Source organism: Crocodylus porosus, unplaced genomic scaffold (assembly GCF_001723895.1).
Source record: "Crocodylus porosus isolate Cpor-Errol unplaced genomic scaffold, CroPor_comp1, whole genome shotgun sequence".
Lineage (NCBI taxonomy): Eukaryota > Metazoa > Chordata > Crocodylia > Crocodylidae > Crocodylus > Crocodylus porosus.
The window spans coordinates 63,416,160-63,428,624 of NW_017728886.1; the positions used below are offsets into that span (position 1 = coordinate 63,416,160).

The following is a 12,465-nucleotide window of genomic DNA, read 5'->3' on the forward strand; positions in this document are numbered from 1 at the left end:
AGCCACCACGTAGATGTGTGCATGCACACATGCATGTGGCAGCCAGGCAGCATGGAGAGCAGCTCCTGCAGCTCACCACAGGTAAGTCTATGGGGGGAATGGGATAGGATAGGGCGGGGTAGGAAGGAGCGGGGCATAGACAACACATCAGGGGGCAGGGCAGGCATGGTCAAAACTGTCTGCCACCCTTCCTTCTCTCTAGGATAGAGCTGTGGCCTGAGGGGAGCAGTGGTGGTGGCTGGGCCATGGTGGCGGGGCAGCCTGGCATGAGTGGCTGGCAACAGAAGGAGGTGAGGAACTGCACAAATCCCCCTTCCCCATTCCATTATTCCTTACACTGGCACAGGGTTTCTGGTGGCAGTGGCAGCAATGAGTCTTGCCTCCCTGCTCTGCCCTCCTGTACCAACTTCTACCCACTGGGCCATGGAAGCTGCTCCTCCCATGTCAGTCCAGCCAGGCTGTAGCCCCATGCCCACTGTGGGTGCACAAATCTGGGGGGAGGGGCAAGTGCCCCCCCCCATGCCTCACATCCCCCATGCCCCACACACTTGGGGGCAGGGGGCTGTGGTTTGGGAGTGAGAGTTAGTGGCAGGGCCGGATGTCTGTTTTCTATTTAAACTTTTTACTGGGTTGGGACTGGCCATTGATATTTACAAGTGGGTTCTGGTCCAAAAAAAGGTGGAGAACCACTGATCTAGCTCACAGAGGGTGATCAAGTCCTTTACAGTGCATGATTTCCTAGACCCTTTTATGTCTCTTTCCTCTGTTATTACAGGACTTGTATATTAAACATTCATAGTTCACTGTTCTTTTTTAACTACTTCTTAATATTATGAATATTTAATTATCAGAATTAAAAGGGAAAGTGCATTTGATGTAGTGTTCAGATGGAGAAACTCACTTTTTCCCCTGTGATTATATATTAGGCATGAATTAAATGCATTTTCCTTTCCCTGAATGGGTGCATATGGACTCAGTCGTCATGGTGTGGTGTCCTTTTATTCCACGTTCATTATTTAATTAGTACCCCCGTACCTCAGATATGACCAATTATGATGGCACACTTTCTTCTAATGCTTTAGAGCAGGGGTTCCCAATGTTTGTGTGCCCAAGGGCACATCCAGATTTAAAACAAAAAGCAGTGAGTGCCAATATGAATATTAAAGTTTAGAATTTAGAATCCTGGATATGCACATGCACATATTTTTGTTTGGGAAGGGAGTAAGTGCCACTCTGTCACTGTGTCAGTCTCATTTTGGTGGTCGTTGTGTACAGCCTGTGAAAAAAATTTTAAGTGTTGATGTTCTGAGTTCAGTTGGCAGTTACAGCATTTTTTTGTTGGAATAATGATTTTTACTGATTGTGAAAATGCACACGGGCACCTAAATAAACTTCGGGGGGGGCGCCATGGCGCCCGCATGCACCACGTTGGGAACTGCTGCTTTAGAGTAAGTAGTGTAGAGGCAAGTTAGATACCTAGCTCTCAGTAAAGATAATTTGCTATGAAAATCTGATTCCAAGTTATTTATGATTTTGGTGACCAATGCCAAAAATTTCTCAGGATCTATGCTTTTGTTTCTTAAACAAGTAATTTTCAGAGTGTGTGAATGTCATGCTCTTCTAAAATTCATTTGCAAGGACAGGGTTCTTGAAAATCGTAAATAACTTGGAATCAGATTTTCATGAATTCTCAGTGCTGATGTGCATTTTGCCATTTATACAAATGTATGAACCTCAGTGCCAGGCACTTTTAAAAGCACCCAGCGCTGTGGCGCATGCATGTGTACAAATGCCCATCATCTCTGTTTTAAAGGCATTTGTGCTTTGTGTTGTCCATATCTGCAAAAAAACAAAATACAGAGTAACTGTGGAGAATGAAGGTTGAGACACATTACAGCAAAAACATCTACCTGTTTTTGAACAGAAGACTTAATTCTATAGTCAGTATTATTCAGTTTCCTAATAGTGAGCCCATTCTGTCTCAGCTAGTGTCAGAAATAGAGCATGAAGGTGCACAAAGATTGTCTTGACCACATAGGAGGATGTTTGGAGTTGCTGAGAGTAGAAGGGTTGGTTGATTGTATTTGGGGAAGGTGGGACTTGGCTACTGATATTTCTGTTTATGTTGGCTGCTTCTTCCCCTCTCAGTTGCTGCAGGGGGAACAGCAAAAGAAGAGGTAAAGTAGCTTCCTGGCCATCCCTAGAGCATGCGCCAGAGCTAACATCACAGCTGGTGTGCAGGAATGCAGACAGCGCTGCCAAATGTGTGAGTGTTTTAGAGATGCATAACACTTGGAAGCCCTGTTCCCCAATTTTTTAATGGTTTTTGTGTTTGTTTACCGATATACAATATTTTTGGAGATCAGAATATCTCATTACTGACATCCTGCGTGGTCCCACTTCCCTGGCATGGCAGAGGGCAGGCTGTCAGTGAGCAGGTCACTGACATGCTCCCTGTGGGAGCAGGGGAGAAAAGGAGCAGCCCCCTATCACTCCCTGGCTGGAGAGCGTGCTTTCCAGTGACTGCAGTGCTCCAGCTAGCGGGGCTCTGAACATGTGTACACCTCCATTAGGGCTCTAATTCTGTAACTGAAAGTGTTGAGGCACTTTGTGGTGCTACAAATGAATGTGTGGCCAAGTCATGTGTCTCCAGTCCTGCAAACTCTCATATACTTAACTTTCCTCCTTTGATTTTTTTTTTTTTGAGGGACCCAGACCTAAAACAGAGGGTAAGGGTAGTCTTACCTGTATTGTCACTGTGAATCACAGGCCAGGAATGTCAGTCGCCTAATGCTTGGCCCTGTGCTGTAACCACTGTTCTGTACCACATTCTGGGGGGAAAAAATCTTAGTATTTTGCTTTATCGTTTTACTAACATTGCACAACCTCTGTTATTTTTCTTGGATTATTGAAATTTGCTCTAAACCAAAGAATTCCTTTTCTGTTTATAAATAATATGCATGATCATTTTTCCTTTTAAAATATATAGTTGGAATCATTAAAAATCTAAAATTGGTTATAAAAACAATGCAGAATCTATTGTATATGTCATAAAATACATATATTTTAAAAAGTTCAAACATGATTAGTTATCTTTGTAGGTCATCTGCACAGCATATTTTTACTTTAAACTGTGAAATCACACAGCTGCATTATGAAAGATATATATTTCACTAATTTAGGCAAATTGTTGTTTACACATTACAAATGAGATAATTTTATGCTTTCTGTCAGTGAAACCAAAGTTACACTACTTGGAAAAATGTATATTTTTAATTCTCTTCTGAATGTTTGCTTAACTATAATATTCTGAAAAATGTCTGTGGTGTTTATAATTTGTAGATGTCTTATTTAACTGTAGCAGTATTTGATTTTAAAATATTTGGATACTGTTGAAAAGTGAAAAACAAATGCTACTTGCTGTTAGTAGAAATATTCTGTCACAAGCACTGTTCCAGCTTGAGCTGCATGTTTACAAGGAGCATGTTTCTCCTTTATGCACGCATTGTGGGCTGGTCATACAGTTATTGCCTTGGATTGGACTATGTTGAAGAAGAAAAAATTAGTTCAGAAGGTTACATTAAGTAATCTGTGATTTTGAGATAATTGTACTGTGAGGCAAAGATTGCATTAGATATTGAAATGTTTGCATCTCTGTGTGGGCATTTTTGCTTGCTGTGTTATGAAGGATAACAGCAAAGATTGGAAACTTTTGCTATCAAAAGATTTATTGATTCTTTTTGAGCCAGATGTGATTTTTTTTGTATCTGAAGTTTTTAAAATAGCTCCAGATTGCCAACAGATTTTTTTTACAAGGAGACATTTAAAACAACCAGGAAACTACCAAAATTCACCTACTTTTGCTGTCCCTCTAAACTGGAAAAAATCCTTGTCCAGCAGTAAGTGAAATTGAGTTATTTACAGCCAGTTGAAGGGGCTTCTAGCTTGCATTTGAGAGAAGTGGGTATATTGACACTACTTGAGGATGAAAATCAATGGTCACTTTGTGCCTTATTCCCACTTACTTTCAGAATAAACATGCAGTCCACCATTTTCATAAATTCTTTATCTGGTTTGAGTCATGCTTTGTACTGGATACTGTACTTTAGTAAGAATACATATGATTATGTCATTTTTCTGGCATTTACAGAATGAAATGAGACAATAACTTAACTAAATTGAATTCAGATCCAGGTATTGCACATAATAGACCCTCCCCCCAGTATAATGTAATGTAATCTCATTATGTTATAATTTGTATACTGTAGTTTCTCCATTTAATTAAAACATTCTTTCAAGATGGCCTAAAAATAAAATTCATGTTTTGTAACTAGGCAGTTTTGTTTGAAATAGAAGTTGTCCTGCCGCATTTACTGAGAGAAGTTGTGGATTCTCTATGCTTGGAAATTTTCAAAAGCGGGTTAGACAGACACTTGGCTGGGATGGTTTAGTCAAGGATGATGATTATGCCTTGAGCAAGGGGCTACTTTCCTATGATCCTGTTTCATCTGGAAAAACTCTCCTAACCTGCCATCCTTTATAGTTGGTTGGGAGCCTTTTGATCTGTACAGCAATTATTTCTTTGTCCTTTGGGATTTTTAATTACTTTATTGGATTTCATGTTTGAATTCTGCCCAAGAAAAGCAGAATTTTGGAACTTGCATATGGTTTTTTGGACATCTGTATTCTGTGAAGGTCAGCAGCATGGACACCTGAAAAATTATGCTGTCTCAATACTTTGTTCCTAAGTTGAAGTAGTCACTCAATCACTGATAAAAATAATTACCTAGTTAACCTTGGAATGGTACATAGTCCATGGTATCAGTACTATTGACTGCAGTTATGCTGGCAGTTAAAAGCTGGTATAACTTGATGAGTTTTGCTCCTTTTTAAAATATTGATGGAAAAAGTTAATGTTAGTAATACATTTCAAATTCTGCCTATTAGTAATATTACAAAAATGACATATAGTAACTGTATATTTGAAACTAAAAAAGTCTTATTGGAACAGCCTTGAGTTGCTTCAAATCCTAAAAGAAACTCATAAGTTACCATTCCAATAGAAATGTCAAGGCAGTTCATTTGCATAGTCTGTATATGGCATGGCATAAATTTTATGATGTAGACTCTGACATTGTAAACGCTTCCACACTTGAGTAGTTCCATTTTGTTGAATTATGGGTTTCAATAGCCATGTCTTTTTCATCTTATTTACTGGCTTAGCAATTTTCCCCACAGATATGCTTGCCCATGTTTTTTTCCTCATTTCATCTTGTTACCAGATTTCATTGTTTTGTCCTCTGCATAATTATGGAGAATCTTTTTTTTATATGTTTACTTTTTTCTTTATCTCTTTTTTGTTATAGTTACAGAGCTTAAGCCACTCTTTCTCAAACAGTCAGGGTATGCTACTTTGGTGATAAGATTATCCCTGTGGAAAACAGGGAGCTCATTTGTGTGTAAACTGAGTTTGGTGATGTGATTTGTGGTGGTGTTTAGTTAACTGAATGCCCGAACTTAATTTTGTATTTACTTTTATTAGTAAAAAAAGTAAAATAGAGTTGGATTACTCTGTTTGCACCTACTATAGCGTGATATGATAATGCCATATAGAAAAGGGGTTCTGCTCATTTCAGGCTATTATAAATTACTCTGAATTGATTTAGTCAATTGAACAATTTAATTTATTAAACCAGTCAAGCTTACTGGAATTTTTATTATTCACAATGTTCTGTGAGCACTGTGCATGCAAACAAATTTCAGGGAGTAAAACAAGTAAACAAAACATGACATTTTCTGAAGTTATTACCCAATACATGGGATTTTTGTTTTGTGACCCAGGGTTATATTTCAGATGAAGAAAGTGCCACTGCTGATCTCAGGGTTTTATTCTGATTTGTGTAACTATATTTATTATTGATCTTCAGGTATGCTGAAACACATTTTTCATATTGCTAATTTTTGTCTGTAATATATGGTGCAGAAAAGTAATGAAAAAATGGTAAGCCCTTAGATTAGAACTTTAATGGTCATACTCCTATCAGTATGCCAATTTCTATATGGAAAAAGCAGTAATTTTGTTAAGTTTTTTTCCTCTCCCTCAGAAAAAAAATCAGTACATCAGTACAAAATAAGTTAGAATGAGATTCCTTTGTATATTTGGGGTGTATTCTTACAAATAACCCTTTTCATTTATAGTGAGAGAACTATTTTCCAGTTGTTTAGTTGTGGTTGATATCATTTTCACTCTGGACAAATGTTTATTTTAGTCCATTTTACTTATTATGTCTTACTATCACAGCTTAGCTCTAACATTAATATTTACAGGTTAGCCATCTCATTTAAAAAAATGTTTAACTACTTGAATCTGAAATATTCGAAGTAGCCCAACCAAGTTGAGTTCTCAGATAAAGAATGTGGTAGGAACTGTGTACCTAACTTGGTCTTCTTCGGAAATTCAGCCTAAAGGGTGAATTTAAAGCCAACTAAAAAGAAATTCCAAATTGAGACTTCTGTTCTGAACTTCACTCACTCCATTACATTTAATTATGCTGGCAGCAATGTAAGCAGCTGTCTGAGATGTACTTATTTTCTGCAGAGTTTAATATACAAGTGGCCCCATCCCTTAAGTTGATGAATGTTACCTCCTTTTTTTTACTTTTTTCCAAATTTTAAAAATCCAAAGTAAAACTTTAAAAAAACTAGCTCCTTTTGTTATTACATATTAATTAGTTAAGATTAATTTGTGAGACACATCATTTGTTAGTTTCATTAACTGTGCAATGATTGCAGTCAACCCATGGCAATCTGTTCTTTATTACTGTTTTGCCTAACAAACAGAGTCACATTTCTGTCAGTAATAGTAAATATTGCTATAACTGACATTTAGGTGATTTCACCCTTCAACATCAAGCTACAAACTAGAGAGAGCTTGGTAACAGTTTCATGTTTTAGAAACACAAGGGATCACATTTAGATATACTGGAAGGGAGCACATCTCTTCTGTTTCCTTTGACCTAAGGAGTTTTAAATATGTCAAGCAATTTTATTAGCTTTCTGTTTCAGAAAATCACATCCAGTGGATTTGTGCATTTTTGATTGCTATAACTATGTAGTGAAATAAATCTCTAGTTCTTTATGTTTTAGAAAGTTACATTATGAATCACAAAAGCTAAGCACAGATAGTCAAAAGGTCTTAGGCAGAATCAATCCAAACTTTGCAGGTTTCTCTGAGCTTTGAAGATTAGAGCAAGAGCAAAGGGAACTCATGTTCACTGGGGTGTGGGAGGAGGCAGGGAGGAAGATCAGTGCCTATACTGGCCAGGCCAGAAGGCAGGGGGGTGCTCTGGGATGTCTCCGAGCATGCTGAACATTGCCAAAGGCAGGCGAGCCCAGCTGAGCAGGGCCATCCCTGATTGGCTGTAAGGGAGATGCCCAAACCCCTTTCTGTCACTGCAGACCCTCTTCTGCACCCAGCTGTGGCTTTCAGAGCTGGTTGCCATGGCAACACTGGGTGGGGCAAGCTCAGAGCTGGTAGCCATGGCAGCACTGAGCTGGGGCAGGTGCAGAGCTGGTTGCTATGGCAGCACTAAGGTGGGGCAGGCGGGATGGAACCAACCCAGCCCTGGCAGCAACCCAGCTCCAGCTCCTGCACAGTGTGGGGGGCCCCCATGGTGAGAGCTTTTTCTCTCTTGCCCCTGCAGCCCTACTGGATGATCATCTCAGCCCTGTTCCTGCACTAGACCTGGTTTCTAACTGCAGGGAGGGAAGTAGGGGGGCAACGGAGACCCCCTTTGGCATGGGATTTTCCCCCAGCAGCCCGGCTTCCCCTCCCCCTACCACAGCGTAGCTCCATGATCGCCTCAGCTTCACCCCTCCCCCAACAGACTTAGCCTCTCAGCTGTGGGGGGCATGTGAGTGAGGAGAATGTTGGGGGGCCTGGGGACTTTTCCCCCTGGAGCCCAGCTTTCTCCCCTGAAGCCCAACTGGGCCATCACCACAGCCCTGTACCACACCCAGCCTTTTAGCTGTGAGGGGCTGGGGTAGGAAGCTCTGTTCCCCTCATGGCTGAGAGGTCGTGTTTGGCTGGAGGGGTGAGATTAAGGCAGTTGCAGAATTGGGCTGTGGGGAGAGAAGCCCCTGCCATGGGGACCCCTCCTGCACTGTGCAGACCCCAGCTGGGTTGGGCAGGGGGATCTGTTCCCATCCCTGGCCCTCTCCCCACCACAGCTGAGAGGCCAGGTCTGGCAGCGGGTTGGGAGGTGAAAGCAGAGCTGGGCTGAGGGATGGGGGGGCCCCATTGCGGCCCTCCCCTCTGCACTGTACAGACTCCAGCTTGGGAGGGTTGAGTCTGGGATGGGGGATTCCATGTCCCCCCTCACTGCCCTGTGTCCCCTGCTAGCTGGGTTGGGGAGCAGAAGCTTTGCTGCCTCAGCTCTGTGACAGTCATGGGGCAGGTCTGGCCTGGCTGGGCCAGAGCAGAGGTACACTGGCAGAGGTTAGTCCACCCACATCACAAGGGGGAAGGTTAGCAGAGAGCTGCAGAGCATCCTAGGATGCTGATGGACTGCAAACTAGCTTAATTTGGGAGGGGAGCTAGAACAGAAATTCGATAGACTGGTCTAAAATAACCTTATTAAATCTGATATTACATCCATTCAGGTCTGTCTTACATTGGGTTCCACCATTTTGAAACCAGCCTATGTGAACTGAAGTTCTTTACTTTTACTGGTTTATACTGGTTTCTGATCACGTACACTGATTTATGTGTAATTTCTGTCCCTACCTGTAAAGACCAGGTGCAACTTTTTATCTCTGAATATATGACTTAAGGAAGAGGTGGCCAAAATATTTTGGTCTGTGGACAGCATAATGTCCACAGATTGCAGATTGAGTCTCTGTGCTGTAAATTGTCTCAGATCTTTCCTTTCAGTTGTCAAGACATTGTGCTCTCTCAGGCCCACTTGCCTAGCCATTGTTGCTCCCCTGCCATTTCCTACTTCCCTTTTTGTGGTGAAACTGTTTTTTCGCCAAGTTCTGGTGTACTTGTCTCCTACATTTTATATCTATAAATTCACAATAGGAAGAAATGCAAACAGAAGTCAGTGATTGCAGCCTTTGTCTGTTCATTTTTTGTTTAGCTGCAGTTCACAGGTCACATATATGTACTTCTCTTAGAGGGCTGCATGTGGTCTCTGGACAGTTCTCTGTTACTTGCTCTAACACTACTGGGACAGCAGGAAACTTCAGAATTAAAACCTGAGAAAGCCTCTTTTAAAGAGAGAAATACTGGAATAATACTGTTTAGTTTCAGCATATTCTAAATGTTCAGAAAGTAAGCTTATATAAATAGCCTTTCAGTTTTACATGCATGTATCCTGTGAATGTATGTGATTTGAGAACATTTACAGTAAATTGTTACCAAAATATCACATAATTTTTAAAACATACAGTATGTTTACACTGCTTTTGTTAGCTTTGCAGATCAAACCTGAGCACTACTTTTTATCTGGATTATTTTTAATAACTTTTAAGACTGCCTAGCTTTCTTAGTATTATTTATAATCTAATTGAATATATCAGATGGCTGTTCAAATCGTACATTTTCAGAGTATATTTAAAAGTTAACTCAAATTTAACTTCAGCAAAGCCTTTATGATACACTAGTATGTATTTCTATGTTCTGCCTGGCATTTCCTAACATACATATTTTTACTGGTTTCTTTCTTGAGAGAGAATTATATTTTCACGTGTGAAGTCTGTGCCAATACACAAAGTATTTTAATTGATCCACTCATTTTGTAGGAGAGAGAGATGCTATTTTTTTTTAAAGATGGACTTTAGCACTTGATTTTCCACAGTTCTTCAAATGTACACATACATATTAAAGGGTAGTTGTGAAAATCCACAGCTGGTGTGATCAAAGGTTTAAGCATATGGTCTGGTAAGTGGTTTTAAAGTGAGGTTTTGGGTGGTAACTCATGAACACGCTTACCAACACAACTACCATATTTTTTTCACATACAACATTAATTTTTTCCCAAAATTCAGCTGCTGGAAACTGGGGTGCACATAAGCAGGAAATATGATAATAGTAGTTTCTGCATCTGCTGAGGGAAAGCAGAAGTAATGCAGAAATGTTGTATATGGGACTCCCCAGCTGCTGGCTGTGGACAGTTTTTTTTCCTGCCAATTGCAGGGGCTGCTGCTGGAGAAGCAAGGAAAGATCTTTTTTTTTCTGCCTTTCAAAAACTAGGTGTTTAGCTTTTTGGGGCACATATTGTATGTGAAAAAATATGGGCCATATTGATTGTACAGATCAAAGTGACCATACCTTAGCTTGTCATTTCACTTGTTACTCTTGATTTGGGAAAAACAATTGTTTCCGGTAGTTGCTGAATATCTCTTTCTCTCTCCTCCTTCTTCTTCCCCAATTAACCTGAGGCAACAATTCATTCTGTGTTACTATAAGGTAGTGTTAGTACTTTGTGTGGCAGTATATGTGTAAAATGTTCTCTAAAAACTTGCTGGGTTCAGGAGTATATATTTTTGCCCCTAATTAAAAAGTATATATAATATATTTTGATGTACAGTGCACTGAAAAAGATATTTCTTTCCCAGAAAATTGTATTTTATTACATGCTCTGAAGGCTTGGAGTCTCTCAGATATTTTTTTTTTTTTCAGTTTGCTGAGAGTAAAGAACAGATGCACCAAAGCAAAAATAGAGTTCAGATATGTGAGCCATCTTAGCATTACTTTGACTTGTATTGATTTTAAGTCAAGGGTGTCAGACTCACCAGAGGTCCTGGGCAGGATATGGACCATAGGGCTTCTTGTGTGATGGATTCAGCCTGGAGCACAGGGGTGGCTGCCGTGGTGGCAGCAGGTCAGGAGTGTACAGGGATTTGGAAGCAGAGGCAGACCCGGCAGTGGGCCTGGGGATGAGGGTCTTCTAGGGACAGGCGGGGATCTGGAAACAGTGAAAGTGGGCCAGTATTACCCCCCAACATCTGAAGGCCTGTCGTAGCCCAGGAAGCTAGATAGAGAGGCTCCACAGGCTGGCTTTATGTTTGACACCTGTGTTTTAAATCCATCACTGATGGAATTTATTTTTTAAATGGCTTCCAAACAACTGATTTCCCCAAAGGAGAATTATGATAAAAGTCCTTTGGAAAATTAAAATAATTTAATAACTGAAGGGGTAAAACAACTTCAGCAATCCAGTTGAGTTTATTCTACTTTGTCCCAGAAAGCACAAGATAGGGCAATGGGCTTAAATTACAGCAAGACGGATTTAGCTTGGGAAAAGCTTCTTGATTATAAGAATAGTAAGACAGTGAAATAAAGGAAGTTGCAGAATCTCCTTCTTGGTGGGTCTCAAGAAATAGTTGGAAGGGCATTTTTCTGGGGTGATTTAGGAACAGCAACTTCTGCCTGTACAGGAGGCTGGACTTAATATTTCTGGCATTGCCTTCCAACTCTGTGATTCTACGATTAGGTTTTCTGGTCACCTATTGTATTTACTCAAATTCAAGATGAGGTATTCCCCACACTTCCCCCTTCAGAATGAGGGGGAAATAAGCCTCATCTTGGATTCAAGTACTGGTCCAAGGCAGCCACCTGCTGTGGTTGTGGCCCAACCCTGGTGCCAAGCCAGGCTAAAGGCCAGAACTGCAGCTGCTGCCTGCCTCGGGCTGCAGCTAGGACCAGGGCCAAGGCTGGAGCCACTGCTGCTGCCTGGCCAGGGCCCCTAGCTAGTGCCACCATGTGCTCCATGCTTTATCCGGATCCAGAGCTGCCACATAGTGTAAATAATGATACGGGACGCAGGCGGGAAAATGGCAGGAGACTTTGGAGAAGCAAGCAGCAGGGGAGGCATGTAGCCGAGGGGAGGCAGGTACCAGGAGGGGAAAATGATGGGGAAAAGGTAGCAGGGAGCAGATTCTGGGAGTGTAGGCCCCCAGGTAATGTAAGATATGGGTGACAGGCCACCTACCCTCCCCCGCATCCTACACGTGCCTCCCCACTGCCTCAGCCCTTCCTCCTTACCGTTACTTTCCAAGCTGCTTATTCCCTGCCTCTGATTTCCCTACCTCTGTGGCAGGGGAGATGTATTTAAGATATATCCTAAATTTATGTGCCTCCGATAATTAGATTCTATGCATGAAATATTACAACAAATTTAATTTATTGGGTGAGTAGTCTTAAATTCATAAATGTTCTGGATTTGGGCAAATACAGGATTAATTTTCATTGGACCCAGGGTAGAGGGATGTACTGTTCCACTGCCAAGTTGCTGTCCTGGTCTGGGGTACAATTTTGTTCCATAAAGTTTCCACTCATAATAAAATCGGCCCTTGTGTCTTATCTTATTTCTTTAACTGTGAGAAGAAACCAGAAAAATAATAAGTTGTTACTTGAGTAGCTGATCTGTATATGTTTCATAAATTTCATAGACATTAGGG

General features: G+C 41.0%; 1 protein-coding gene across 3 annotated transcripts in view; it reads left to right on the forward strand.

Annotated features, from left to right (window-relative positions):
- The window catches only part of PLCL2 (phospholipase C like 2), a 183,728-nt gene that overhangs the window by 77,964 nt on the left and 93,299 nt on the right, over window positions 1-12,465 (forward strand). The window contains exon 1 of one of the 3 annotated variants that reach the window (XM_019535705.1): window positions 2,153-2,266. The exons of the other annotated variants lie outside the window; for them this stretch is intronic. The gene's annotated coding sequence lies outside the window, so the exon portion shown is untranslated. Of the gene's footprint in view, window positions 1-2,152; window positions 2,267-12,465 lie in introns of those variants that run through there. 3 annotated transcript variants of the gene reach the window in all.